General features: G+C 40.9%; 1 pseudogene; it reads right to left on the reverse strand.

Moving 5' to 3' along the window:
- Positions 1-240: 240 nt before the first annotated feature.
- LOC129406221 (U6 spliceosomal RNA) lies at positions 241-339 on the reverse strand (annotated as a pseudogene).
- Between the last annotated feature and the right edge of the window lie 12,812 nt (positions 340-13,151).

Raw genomic sequence — 13,151 nt, forward strand, 5'->3', positions numbered from 1 at the left:
CTCTAATTAAAAATAAACTAATAAAAAAAATTTTACCTGACACTTTTTGTTGCTTTGTTTTTGGGCCACACTCAAAGTTGCTCAAGGGTTACTCTTGACTTTGCACTCAGGAATTGGCCCTCTTGGTGTTCAGGGATCATATCGAATGCCAGAGATTGAACCCGGGTTGGCCATGAACAAGGCAATCACCCTACCCACTGTACTGTTGCTCCAGCCCCATACACTTTTTTAAGCTATATAAAAATTATGGAAAGCTTCACAAACTTGCATGTTGTTCTTGCACAGGAGCCATGCTAATCTTGCTTCATTTCAACTTTAGTATATGTGCTGCCAAAGCAAGCCATATCATGCTCCTTAATTTAAAAAAATTGTTTAAGCACCATGATTTATAAGGCCATTTTTAGTTGAGTTTTAGGTATATAATGTGGCAGCACCAATCCCACCACCAATGTCAACTTCCCTCCACCAGTGTTCCCAGGTTTCCTCCCCACCCCCTTCTCCACTGCATCTTGACAGGCTCTTTTTAAAGTTTGGGTCTCATGATTTCAGTGTTGCTAACTCTGTAGTTGGTAGTTGGTATATTTAGCTCTCCCAATCCTTTACACCACTGATTTACCTGAATACTCTTGACTGATGACATGAATCCCACGCCGCTTTCTCATTTGTCTTTTCACCCCTCACCCACTCAATTCCTTTCCATCTCCCTATACTCTGGGGTCAAGGGTGATCCACCAACCCCAAACCCTCCCCCAGCCCCATTCCCTCCTTAACCATTTAATTTCTTCATCCAGTTATTCTAAATACCACATATAAGTGATACCAGTTTGTGTTTATATTTCTTTTGGTTTGCTTCATTTAATATACCTTCCAGTTCCACCCACCATGTTGCAGTTAATTGCAAGATTTAATTTTTTAGGTGCATAGCATACCATTATGTGTATGTGTGCGTATCACATCTTCATGATCCACTTATTGTTGAACATTTAAGTTGCCTCCAAATATTAGCTATTTTATTAAGTGTTGCAATGATTAATGGTGTGAATATCATATGTTCTTTTAATGATACTTTTCTGTCCTGAGGTAAACACTTAAAGTGGAATTGCTGGGCTATTTGGAAGCTCAATTTTAAGTATACTGAGAATCCTTCATACTGTTTTTCAATGGGTGTTGAAATAGACAATATTCCCACCAGCAGTGGATGAGAACTCGTTTTTTACCACATTCGCATCAACACGAATTATTCCCTGTATTTTTTTTCTTTTTGGGTCACACCCAGCCATACGCAGGGTTTACCGCTAGCTCTGCACTCAGGAATTACTTCTGGTGGTCCTTGAGGGACCATATGGGATGCTGGAATCAAACTCGGGTCAGCCATGTGCAAGGCAAACACCCTACCCACTGTGCTATTGCTCCAGTCCCATTCCTTGTATTTTTGATATGTGCCATTCTCATGAGCATAAAATAATTTCTCATTGTCATCTTTGTTTGGATTTTCCTAATAATAAGTGATGATGAGCATTTTTTTTTAATGTGCCTGTTGGCCATATGTTGATCCTCCACAAAGAGGTTTCTATTCATTTCCTCGCCCCATTTTTGGGTAGGGTTTTAAAGAGAAGTTCCTACCACCTTTTGGGATCCCACAAAAATGCATTCTTAGTTTTTTGGATAGCCCAGGCAAAAAATTACATGTATTTTTTAATAGTGAAAGAAGATGGGCTTCTCTAGAAGGGAGAGAGTTTGAGCACACATCTCAAGTTGAGACAACAGCAAATCTTTAAGAAACAGAATGGTGTATTTTTGTTTGTTTCTGAACTACACCAGGGCTTACTCTTGGCAGTGTTCAGGGGAATATATGTAGTTCTGGGGATCAAACTGGGATGCAAGGCAAGTGTTTTAAGCATTCTACTATCTGGTCCCTCATGTTTGCTTTTTTTTTTTTTTTTTGCTTTTTGGGTCACACCCAGCGATGCACAGGGGTTACTCCTGGCTCCCTGGCGGTGCTCAGGGGACCATATCAGATGCTGGGAATCGAACCCGGGTTGGCCGCATGCAAGGCAAACGCCCAACCCACTGTGCTATCATTCCAGCCCCCCTCATGTTTGCTTTTTGACCATTCTTTTTACCAAGTTTAGACTATGTCGGTTAATCCTTGTGATTTTAGTGCTTAGCTCATTGTAGGTTCTTGGAAGAATTGGATTGAATGAATTGAGTGTCCATTTGTGAATGACAACAACACCCTTTTTTAATGATTCTCTCTGATCAGGTAGTATACTAGGCTCTGAGAAGACAAAAGCAAAAACGATCAGGCCTTTGTCCTCTTGAAGCTCATAAATAAGTCAAAGATGTGTTAGTGCCTTTTAATTATACAGCCCAGAAACCCAACTTAAACTAGCTGAAGAAGGAAAAAAATTGCAGAGAAGGCAGAATTGATTTGTGCCAGGCAGTTACTTTTAGGCTTAAGAATAGCTGAATCTATATATAAGAGCTCCCAATAATGCATCTTAAAGTTTAGGTGTCTAATTTGCTCTTGAATGGCTTCTTCCCCTGGGATTCTTTTTTCATGTAAAAGTTCTCACAATTCCCTCCAGTTTGTATCCAGTGGCACCAAAACACAGAACTTTTTATTCCAATGATTTCAGCAAAACCCTTAGGGAGAATTCCCATTATTTTAATTCAGTCACCCACTCCTCACTGAACCAATCACAGCAATTCTGATTGGAAAAATCTAAGTCAAATGTTTACCATTAAATGTGGGAGGTGGGGTTACCCCATCTAAATCATATGGGCTATGGGGATAGAAAGATAGTACAGGGATTAAAGGAGATTGCCTTGCTTTTATTTGGCCCCAGTTCAATCCGTGGTATCACATATGTTCCCCTGAGCACCATTGAAAGTGATCTTTGAGCACAGAGCCAAGAGTCAGTCCTGAGCACGACCAGGTCTCCACAAAAATTAAAACAACAATAAAAACAAACAATGTGAACTAAAGTGAGAGAAAGTGATCTACCAGAAGAGAGTCATGTTGCTGTTATCAAAATGGGAGAGGGTGTTGGGCAGGTGAAAAACAGGACAAGTTCTTTCTGGAGGAGATGTTCTATATAGTCATAATTTCATTTGTCAGTTGTGACTAATGAATGACTTCAGAGCTCATAGTAATAGATGATTAGGTAGGAGAAATGGTTCAAGGAATGCTGTCTGGGAACATCTAGAGGAAAGTCCATGAACTCTTGGTAGAACCCATGAGCCCTTGGTAGAGAGATAGGGTTGTGATTGGTGAAGATTGGAAGATCTGCAAACAAAGGCAGGAAGACAAAACTTGCTTTGGAAATTTTTCTAGTTTGGTGGGAACTTTTGGAAACTAAGGCTTGGTTAGGGTTAGAGCCACAAGTTCATATAGTGAACTCTCATGCTAGTTTTGCCCACTTATAACATCATAGAACTATGTACTAATTTTGTCATTTCCACAAATAGGATTAATTATCACAGCCATCATATATTTAGTTCTATTATAGGCCGAGTCACTCTTCTAATTGAGGAATTCTATCCCATAATAAAGTTCTATTCTCAACCTATAGAACTAGATTATTTTATTAATTGTATTCATAGAAGAAGCCAAGGCCCCGAAAGTAAATTAACATGTTCTAAAGCACAAGTCTGTCAAATGCCAGAGTTAGCATTTCAATCAGTTGCTTTGACTTAATATCTTGCACCTAAGTGCGCTGCCACACTGCCTCCTATATTCAGTTCTCCAGCATTTCAGTTTATTGAGAAGTAATTTTCCTCTCTGCTTACCTCTGGCTTCCCCTTACAGGTCTCCCCCTCCTAGGCTCACACATGCCAACCTCACAAGTCATCTGTTTTGCCAAAATTCTGTTCCGATTTGATAAACTCTGGCTGGGCCAGTTCACTCAGCATGATTCAGCCAGAGAGAATAGCAAGGCTGCATGCCCGGCATGCCGACCATCTGAGCTCAGGCAGGATGGGCGGCGCAGGAACCTCAGGCTGACAGATGGTTCCACTCGGCTGTCTTCCTGGGCCCGACGCCAGGGGCAGCGCTTGCTCTCTGCAGGAGGAAGAGCAGGAGCCAGAATCAGGTCGTTTGATTCTCACATGAATGGTAGTGGGACTGGGTGGTTACAAACGGTGCATACATGAGCAAGGTTGTGGGTGACCCAGGATAAACATTTGTCTGCAGCTGGTTTGGAGCTACATGCTTTACCTGTGTATATGAATTGAGTATGTCAGTGCCTGATTATGTGTGTATACATTTATGTATGAACAGAAATAAGTCTCCGCATTTTTGAATTTTGAGTGTGCATGTTTCTTGGTATATGTGTGCTCAGGAACATGAAAGAGCAGGCGGAGAAGGGTCCTGAATGTGGTGGCGAGCTAATATCCCCTTCTTCTGGCTCACTCCTCATCACAAGACTCAGGGACCAGAGCTGAAGTAGGAAGTCTTCCTGACACTTACACCCAAGAATAGTTGAGATAAGAACCAGGAGGTCTGCCCTCAGCTTGGAAACTGGCCTCACATGCTGGGGGAAAAGGCAGCAGAGATAGAGAAGGAAACACCTAGTAGAGAATGTTGGGGGGACCCACTTGGATTGAAAGCTGCGTACCAAAAGTAGATTATAGACCGAACATGATGGCCACTCAATACCTCTAATGCAAACTACAACACCCAACAGGAGAGAGAACAAAAGGGAATGCCCTGCTGCAGAGGCAGGGTAGGGTTGTGGGGGTTTGGGTGGGGGTGGTGGGAGGGATACTGGGAACACTGGTGGAGGAGAATGGGCACTGGTGGAAAGTTCATAAGTTTGTAACTGTACCTCACGGTGATTCACTAATAAAAATTTTTTTTAAAAAGTGATTATTAGGCTCTGAGTGAGCTTCAGGTGTCTGAAAACAACTTCTGGCTATTGTTTCTCCCTAAAGCAGGAGAACTTAAACATTTGTGGATGCAACTTCTTCCTGAAGATCTGGAGACCAGATGTATCTTCTTCCCAGGAAAATAACCTCAAAGCACATCTTTCACCTCCAATATCACAAAACTCAAGATATCCTGCAAAGCTTATATGAACCTTAGGGAGTTCAGTCTCAGACATTTATTTAGCACTATTGCATGTTCAATAAGTGTGTATTCATGGAACACTTATTGAGTATGGTTATACTGAGTCCTTATTATAAAAACACCAAAAATGTAAGACAATGACTGTTTTCAAAAATGACATAGTCTCATGGGACAAATGGATATAAATGCAGAAGTCACTGACAAGTGCAGTAATGGTTGAGTGGATGAACTGCTGGGGCATGAGGGCAATGAGGCATGCACTTCTTGAGAAGGTTCAGGGAAAGACTCACTGAAGAAGAGGGCATTTAAACTATATCTTGAAATATGAGAAGACATTGGTCAAACAAAGATAGCAAACGATTTCCCAGGTAGAAAGAAGAGCATGTGTAAAGGTAGAGAGGAACCAGTATTTCAGGTAAGGCAGAAAACATAGTCTACAGGTAGATGGTGAAAAGCTGTACATACTAAATAAAAGATTTGGATTTTGGTGCACTCCATTCTAGAGTCACCAACATCCCAGCTTTTGTGTAGAGTAGTTTATCTTCCTTTATGGGACTCTCTCTCTTTTCTCTCTCTCTCTCTATATATATATATATGTATATATTTCTCTCTCTCTTCTTTACGCCTATCCCTCACACAAATACTACACTCTCCAATTTCCTAAATACAACTACGTTACTAAAAATATATTAACGAGGGGCTGGAGTGATAGTACAGTGGGTAGGATAGTACAGTAACAGTTTTGCACATTGCTGAACTGGGTTCGATCCCCAGCATATTCTATCTAGTCCCCCAAGCACTGCCAGGAATAATTTCTGAGTGCAGAGCCAGTAATAACAACTATGTACAGTCAGGTGTGGCCCCCAAACCAAAATAAATAAAAAACAAAGCTAAAAAAGTCATTCTATAAAGGATGGGGAACCATTTGGGCTCTTTAAACGATAAAATAATAAAATCTGTTTTGTAAAGCCCACAGTGTATTCACCACTTCCAAAGACTAGCAGATAAAAAATAAGTGTATGTAATCATTCAAGTTAGAGACAAAAAAAAGATGTGAATGAGAGGAATGTAGAAAACCCAGGGCATGGGTTTTAGGAAAAGGAGAAGAAATAGTCAAGAGTTCTGTGTCTCCATTTAATGTATGGGGGTTAAGAAAATGAAAGCACTAGAGACTGGAGTGATAGTCACCAAGTATGACCCCAAAAGCGCCCCCTCACCAAAAACAAAAAAAAAGAAAGAAAGGAAATGAAAGAACTAGAGAGACATGACTTTGTTTCTTATTTGGCAAGAAAAGCTAGTGATACTCACAGGATAGAATCAAGATTCAGATTGGATTATTGGAAAGATGATGATTTACCTCTGGGACACATGTGAGATATCCAACTAGAGATGTATATTAAGGAACTGACTGTATAGTCTAGAGTATTGGGGAGAAGATTTGGAAATATAAATTCATGAGTCATTAGCAGATGAATAATAACTGAAGTCATGGGTAATAGATGAGATCACTATGGGAGAATGTAGATATTGTGTGAGAAGAGAAGCAAGGATGAAGTCAATTTAAGGGTAGGGGAGGAAGAGGAATTCGTGAACTGTGAGGGACTTAGAAAACAAGGGTTTGCATAAAACTTTGAGTTTTGAATGTCTGGAATGAAACAAGGAGAAAAGAACTTCCTAGAAGCTAGCAGTGAACAAAATTTTAAATATGAAAAAGTAGGTATTTGTGTTAGGAGCTTGAAAGAGGTCAAGTAAGGTATGAGGCCAATTTAAAATTGAAACAAGATCAAAAGATAGAAAGAATATTAGAAAGAAAGATGAAGTATGCAAAACATAAACACTAATCAGAGATATTACTATAAGAAATTATGGAAGTCTTATACTTTTCAATTGTTATCTAATATTCCTAGTTCAATGAAATATGTGCTTACCAAATGTGAACAATCAAGGAAAATATCTTGGGGGAAGTTTAGGGGATGACTGGAATAGAGAACTCCTGCTTCTAGATAAAATGAATTTAACTTTCTGTCTAAAACAATCATAAAGCCAGACAAAATACAAGAAGTAACTATTTTTCAGACATGGTACAACAGACAGTGCAGAGCACAGAGCACTTTGAGAAGACAATGGGGAAATAAGATGAACATTGATATTGTATTACTTGGCTGAAGAAAGATTACAGCCTATAATGTAGAGAACAGCAACCTAGGTAGAGACAGAAACTTCTATGTGTTGAAGAATTATAGTTGGTGCTTCATGGAGATCAAGATGACTAAGATTTATGAAGCACAGTAGTAAAGGGTTGCACAAAGAAAATTTGGGCTGTTCAGAGAGAGTTCTTCATAATATTTTCAACTGAGACTGATGATCATATGGCATAAAATGAAACTACCTGTCCATGCCCATGGCAGCACAAGGTACTTCTTAATAATGGAACTAAATTAGCTCTAGATTCAACTCTGCTCCCTGAACTTCAAAATAACCTTGAAAGAGTCAAACTGTTTCCAAGTAACTCAAGTGAATTCTAGACCAATGTGCAGAATAATTAAGGAATAATAATTTCTAGTGTCACTTCACTGTATCACTTGTCATCCCATTAATCTTTGATTTGCTCGAGTGGGTGCCAGTAACGTCTCCATTTGTCCCTCTCATATACTAGTTTAGCCCAATGATATCTGCTCGCTCCAGGAACAGGAAGAGCCTCAAATAATTCATTCAGGGTTTTGATGAAGAAGTCTGACCATCTCATTGGTGGGCGGCCACGAAATCTTTTGACGAACCGTGGAATCCAGTCGGTAACAGCTCTAGTCCAGTGGTCCTCTCTGAATCGCATTACGTGTCCAGCCCATTTGATTTTTGACATCTTGGCAAACGAGACAACATCCCTGATTCTTGACCGTCGACGGAGGTTGGAACTCCGGATTCCTTCTCTCACTTGAGTGGAACATGATACTCGTAGCATGGCTCTTTCCATTCCTCTTTGGGAGACCCGAATAGTGTTCTCATCCTGTTTGCTAGGGCCCAGGTCTCTGAGGCATATGTTAGTGCAGAAAGAATGGTGGAGTTGAAAAGATGTGCCTGGAGCCAGAGGTTCTTTGTCCTCTTAACCACTTCTTCGATGTTCTTTTTTTTTTTTTATATAAATTTTATTGAATCACCATGTGGAGGGTTACATAGTTCTCAGGATTATGTCAGTTATACAATACTCAAACACCCTTCCCTTCACCAGTGCCCATCTTCCATCACCAACCCCCCCCCGTATATCTGCCACCCCCTCCCACCTCCCCAGTTCCCACCCTTGTAAGTGATAAGTTTCACTTCATTTATGCTTTATCTCGATTACATTCCATGTTTCAACACACAACTCACTACCGTTGCTGGGGTTTTCCCCAAAAAAAGAAAAAGACAGTCCTATTGCCAAGGAAGCATTTGATAGTTCTCCATTGCTAAGAATATAGAGATATTAAGTCCCGCTGTTTGTTACATAACTTTTCTTTTTCCCCCTTGCCCCGCGCCACCGAGTTCACGCCTGTTTAGTAATCGCCACGCTGTCTGACAAAGGGAAAAAAACCGAAAAGGATGGTTATTTCCTGTCATCAGCCGGCGTGGGGCTCTGGCTTAGTTGATAGTCTAGTAGAGTGTCTGCAAGCAGTTTCTGGAACCAAAGGTCTTGCGCTGGTATCGGCTCCAGCTCGAGATTCCACCAGCGTCCCGCTGTTCCATGTACATAATTTTTCCCCTTATATCCCATTCCCACGCCACCAGGTCTGTTTGCTTAATGGACATCACACTATGATTGATGCCACACTGCGTTTCTTCCCGAGAAAGAAGGATATTTCTTCTCAGCCGGCGTGGGGATATAGCTTAGTTCAGTCTAGAGAGATGGCTACCACTTTGATTGCCTTCAATATTTCAGCAACAGACTTACTATTCTTGTTAGGATCTCCCACAAAAGTCCGACCCATTAAAAAGGAACCATTACATATTGCTGATGCTAAGATGACATTAGGTTGCGTGGCTGTGGCCGCGCGGTTTTGGGTTTCTGTATAAAGTCCAGGGAAATTACAACCAGGAATAACATCACTACAAACTTTTACCCTTTTATGGTGCTCATAAGATGGAGAAACCTAGAGAGAGGCTCGACGTCTCCATTTTGTGCTCAGAAAGCCGTGGACCCTGCGCTGTGCTCGGGAGGAAGGGGTTGAGAGAGAGGTTAAAAGAATTGGGGAATGCCTGATTTCCACTGTCGAGGCCCGCCGTGGGGTCTCCTATCCCGTGCCGGAATTAGTTCAGTGGGCTGCTTGGAGTCCAAGGGCGCTCTTTTGGGCTCTTCCATCATGCTCGATCCGCGGCAGCGCCAAAAGGTTCTTTGATGTTCTTGAAGGCGTTCCACGATGCTCTCTTCCTCCTGTGCAGTTCTAGTGTCACTGATGTAAAATTCTAGTGTCACTGATATAAAATTCACTGTTTGGCACCAAATCAAGTCTATCAGACATACAAAGAAGCAAGAAACTATGACCCGTAATGAGAAGAAAAGCCGAGCAATAGAAAGAGACTGGTAAACACACAGATAGTGTGGGCTAGAGAGATAGTCTAGAAATTAAGATGTTTGCCTTGCACATGGCTGGCCATGGTTCCATCTCAGCATTGCAAATGGTCTCCCAAGGAATGATCCTGGGAAAAAGTCAGGAGTAAGCCCTGAACACTACTGGGTGTGGCCCCCAAACCAAATAAAAACAAAAGAAAAACCCACACAGATAATGTAAGTAGTAGATAAGAAAAATAAAACACACATTATAAACATATTTCATATGTTTAAGAAGATACAGGAAAGGATTAGAGTGGGTATTGTGCATGGCTTACCTTGGTTATATCCCGGCACCCCAGATGGCACCCCAAGCGTTGCCATTCTATATGGTCCCCCTGAACCCTGCCACACCATATGGTTCCCAGAGCCCTGCCAGAATAAGCTCTGAGCAATGAGGGTGTGGTTCAAAAGCGGGTGGGGGGGGGAGGGGGCAGGGAGGAGGGGAGGGAGAACAAGGACCAGAGAGGTAGTACAGAGGGTAGGGCTTGCCTTACATGTGGCCCACCTGGATTCTAACTTCAGAACCTCATATGGTGACCCAGTCAACACCAGGAGTAATTTCTGAGCACAGAGCCAGGAGTAAACCCTGAGGACAACTGGATGTGGTCTTAAAACAAACAAACAAAGCCACAAAAAGTTTGCAAAGATAAAAATATATCAGATGGGTCTAGCAGAAATAAAAAAATAGAGAGTATACCAAATTAAAAACTGGGGAGAAGACTGGGAAAAAGAGAAATAGTAGCATCGCTGAGCTATTGGATAATTTGTAGGGAACTAATACATGTATAATTGGAAATCCTGAAAGAAAGTTTAAGTGTGAGACAGGTAATTACCGAAAGAATCAATGCTCACAAAATTTCCACATTTAATGAAAACTATAAAACAAACAGTTCTCCCCAACTCCCATGAACTCTAAGCAGAAGAAACATGTAGGAAACACACTAAGGATCAGTATCCAGGAAATATTTGTACTCTCATGCTCATTGCTCCATTATTTTTTAAAAAATAGCAAAAAATAAAAAAACCTAAATTTCCATCAATAGATAAATGAATAAGGAAGTATGGCATTATGTGTGCATATATATGTGTGTGGTACATAATATTTATAACAGAATATTATGTATTCGATCTTTTAAAAAGAAGTAAGTTCTTCTATTTTCAATTTGGAAGAACATGGAGGACATTATTTTTTGTTGAATAAGCCAGTTATGGGAAGGCAAATATTGTGTAATACACTGATATTAAAAATTGAAATCATAATAGAAACAGAAGATATAATGATGGTTGCCAGGAGCTTGAAAGTGGAGAAATGGGGGAGAAGTTGGTGAAGGGATACAAAATTTCAGTTATACAGGATGAATAAGTTATGGATATAATTCAGAGCATGGTAACTGTCATTAACAATACCATATTATATATTTGAAATTTGCTAAGAAAATAGATTTTTTGGTTTTTTTTTCAGAAAAATGGTAATTATATGAGGTAATGGCTAACAAGTTTGATTGTGACAATCATTTCACATATATTATATCTGTCACTGTCACTATCATTCCGTTGCTCATTGATTTGCTTGAGCGGGCACCAGTAACGTCTCCATTGTGAGACTTGCTGTTACTATTTTTGGCATATCGAATATGCCACGGGTAGCTTGCCAGGCTCTGCCACACGGGCGGGATACTCTTGTTAGCTTGTCGGGCTCTCCAAGAGGGGCAGAGGAATCGAACCCAGGTCGGCTTCGAATAAGGCAAACGCTCTACCCGCTGTGCTATCGATCCAGTCCATATATTATATATCCAAAAATAAAATTACATGCCTTTAAATATATCTTATTGTTTTCAATAAAACTGGGAAAAAGAAAATGTAGTAAACACTTAAGTGGTTATAGAAAAAAATGAGTATATTGCATATAGAAAAGTAAATGCAATGACAGAAGATCTTATCCATAGAATTATGAAAACCGGGGAAGAGGAGCACAGCATTTGTAATGCACTAAAAGAATAAAAAAAGAATTTTGTACCTAGAAAAACATCATTCAAATGCAAAGGAACTAAAAGCTAACTATTAAGTCATCATTATCAAAAGAATGTGATATTGGCACAAAAACACATATATAGATCAGTACAACATGAATCAGACTGACTCCAGGTTTGACCAAAGACTAAATCAAATGGACCACAGACCTAGAAGTAAGACCAAACATTATAAAACTTCTAAAATAAAGCATAGAGAAAATCTTTATGACCTTTGGGTTGTAAGAATAGTTTATAATCATGATCCTAAAAGCATGAATCATAAATTAGATTTCATCAAAGTAAATAAGTCAAAAGATTACATCAGAAAATAAGAGGGGCTGGAAAAACAGCTCAGTGAGTAGCACACTTGCCTTGCTCATGGCGGCTGGGTTTGATCCTCAGTGCCCCGTTTGGTCCCTTGAGTCGGCTATGAGTGATCCTGAGCGCAGAGCCAGCAAAGAGCCCTGAGCAGTGCCAAATGTACGAAAGAAAAGAAGGAAGGAAAGAAGAAAAAGATAAAAAAAGGAGAGAGAGTGAGAGAGAAGAGGGAGAGGAGAAAGGGGAGAGGGAGAGAGGAAGGAACAGAGGAAGGGAGGAAGGGAGCAAGAGAGGAAAGGAGGAAGTAAGGGAAAGGAAAGAAATGCAGAAATGCAGAAAGGAAGGAAGGAAAGAAGGAAGGAAGGAAGGAAGGAAGGAAGGAAGGAAGGAAGGAAGGAAGGAAGGAAGGAAGGAAGGAAGGAAGGAAGGAAGGAAGGAAGGAAGGAAGGGAGGGAGGGAGGAAGGAAGAAAGATGTTTGGATAAAATATTTTAAAATTTGATAAGACTAATACCTTGATTCTCTTCAGACCATACAATTGAATAGTAAAGAGAAAGATAAGTCAGTTTTGTTTTTATTTTGGGTCACACCCAGCAGTGCTCAGGACTTACTCCTGGCTCTGCACTATGGGATCACTCCTGATAGGCTAGTGTTCAAACCCAGGTTGGCTGCATGTAAGGCTAGCACCTTACCTACTGTTCTATCACTCTGGCCTCAAAGATAAGCAGGGTTTTTATTCATTTCTTTTTCTTTTTAATATTGAATCACTTGAGTCTCTTGCTCCTGTGCCTGGCTGTCTTCACCAGGGTCCCTCGGAGGGGGGTATGTTGAGTTTCCCCTCCCCGCCCTGAGCAGAGCCCCGGTAGCCGAAGACCTCCGGAACCCAGCCACAGCCATGCTCAAGGCCACTCTCCACACGCTTGAACGAGCCTCACACAAGAAGGAACCAGCAGAGGAAACCACACCCAACTCAGAACTAACTGGGCTTGTAGCGCTCAGGGGACTACTATGATGCCAGAGCTCAAATGCCAGACAAGGTAGGCCAGACAAGTGCCCTATCTGCTATACCATCTCTCTAACCCCCTGAATTAGCTTTTTAAGGACGTTTACACACAATCTGGCCTTCAAGGACAGAGAAAGTGACTGATTCCATGAAAGACAGTGTA

The sequence above is a fragment of the Sorex araneus genome, chromosome 6 (assembly GCF_027595985.1).
Source record: "Sorex araneus isolate mSorAra2 chromosome 6, mSorAra2.pri, whole genome shotgun sequence".
Classification (NCBI taxonomy): domain Eukaryota; kingdom Metazoa; phylum Chordata; class Mammalia; order Eulipotyphla; family Soricidae; genus Sorex; species Sorex araneus.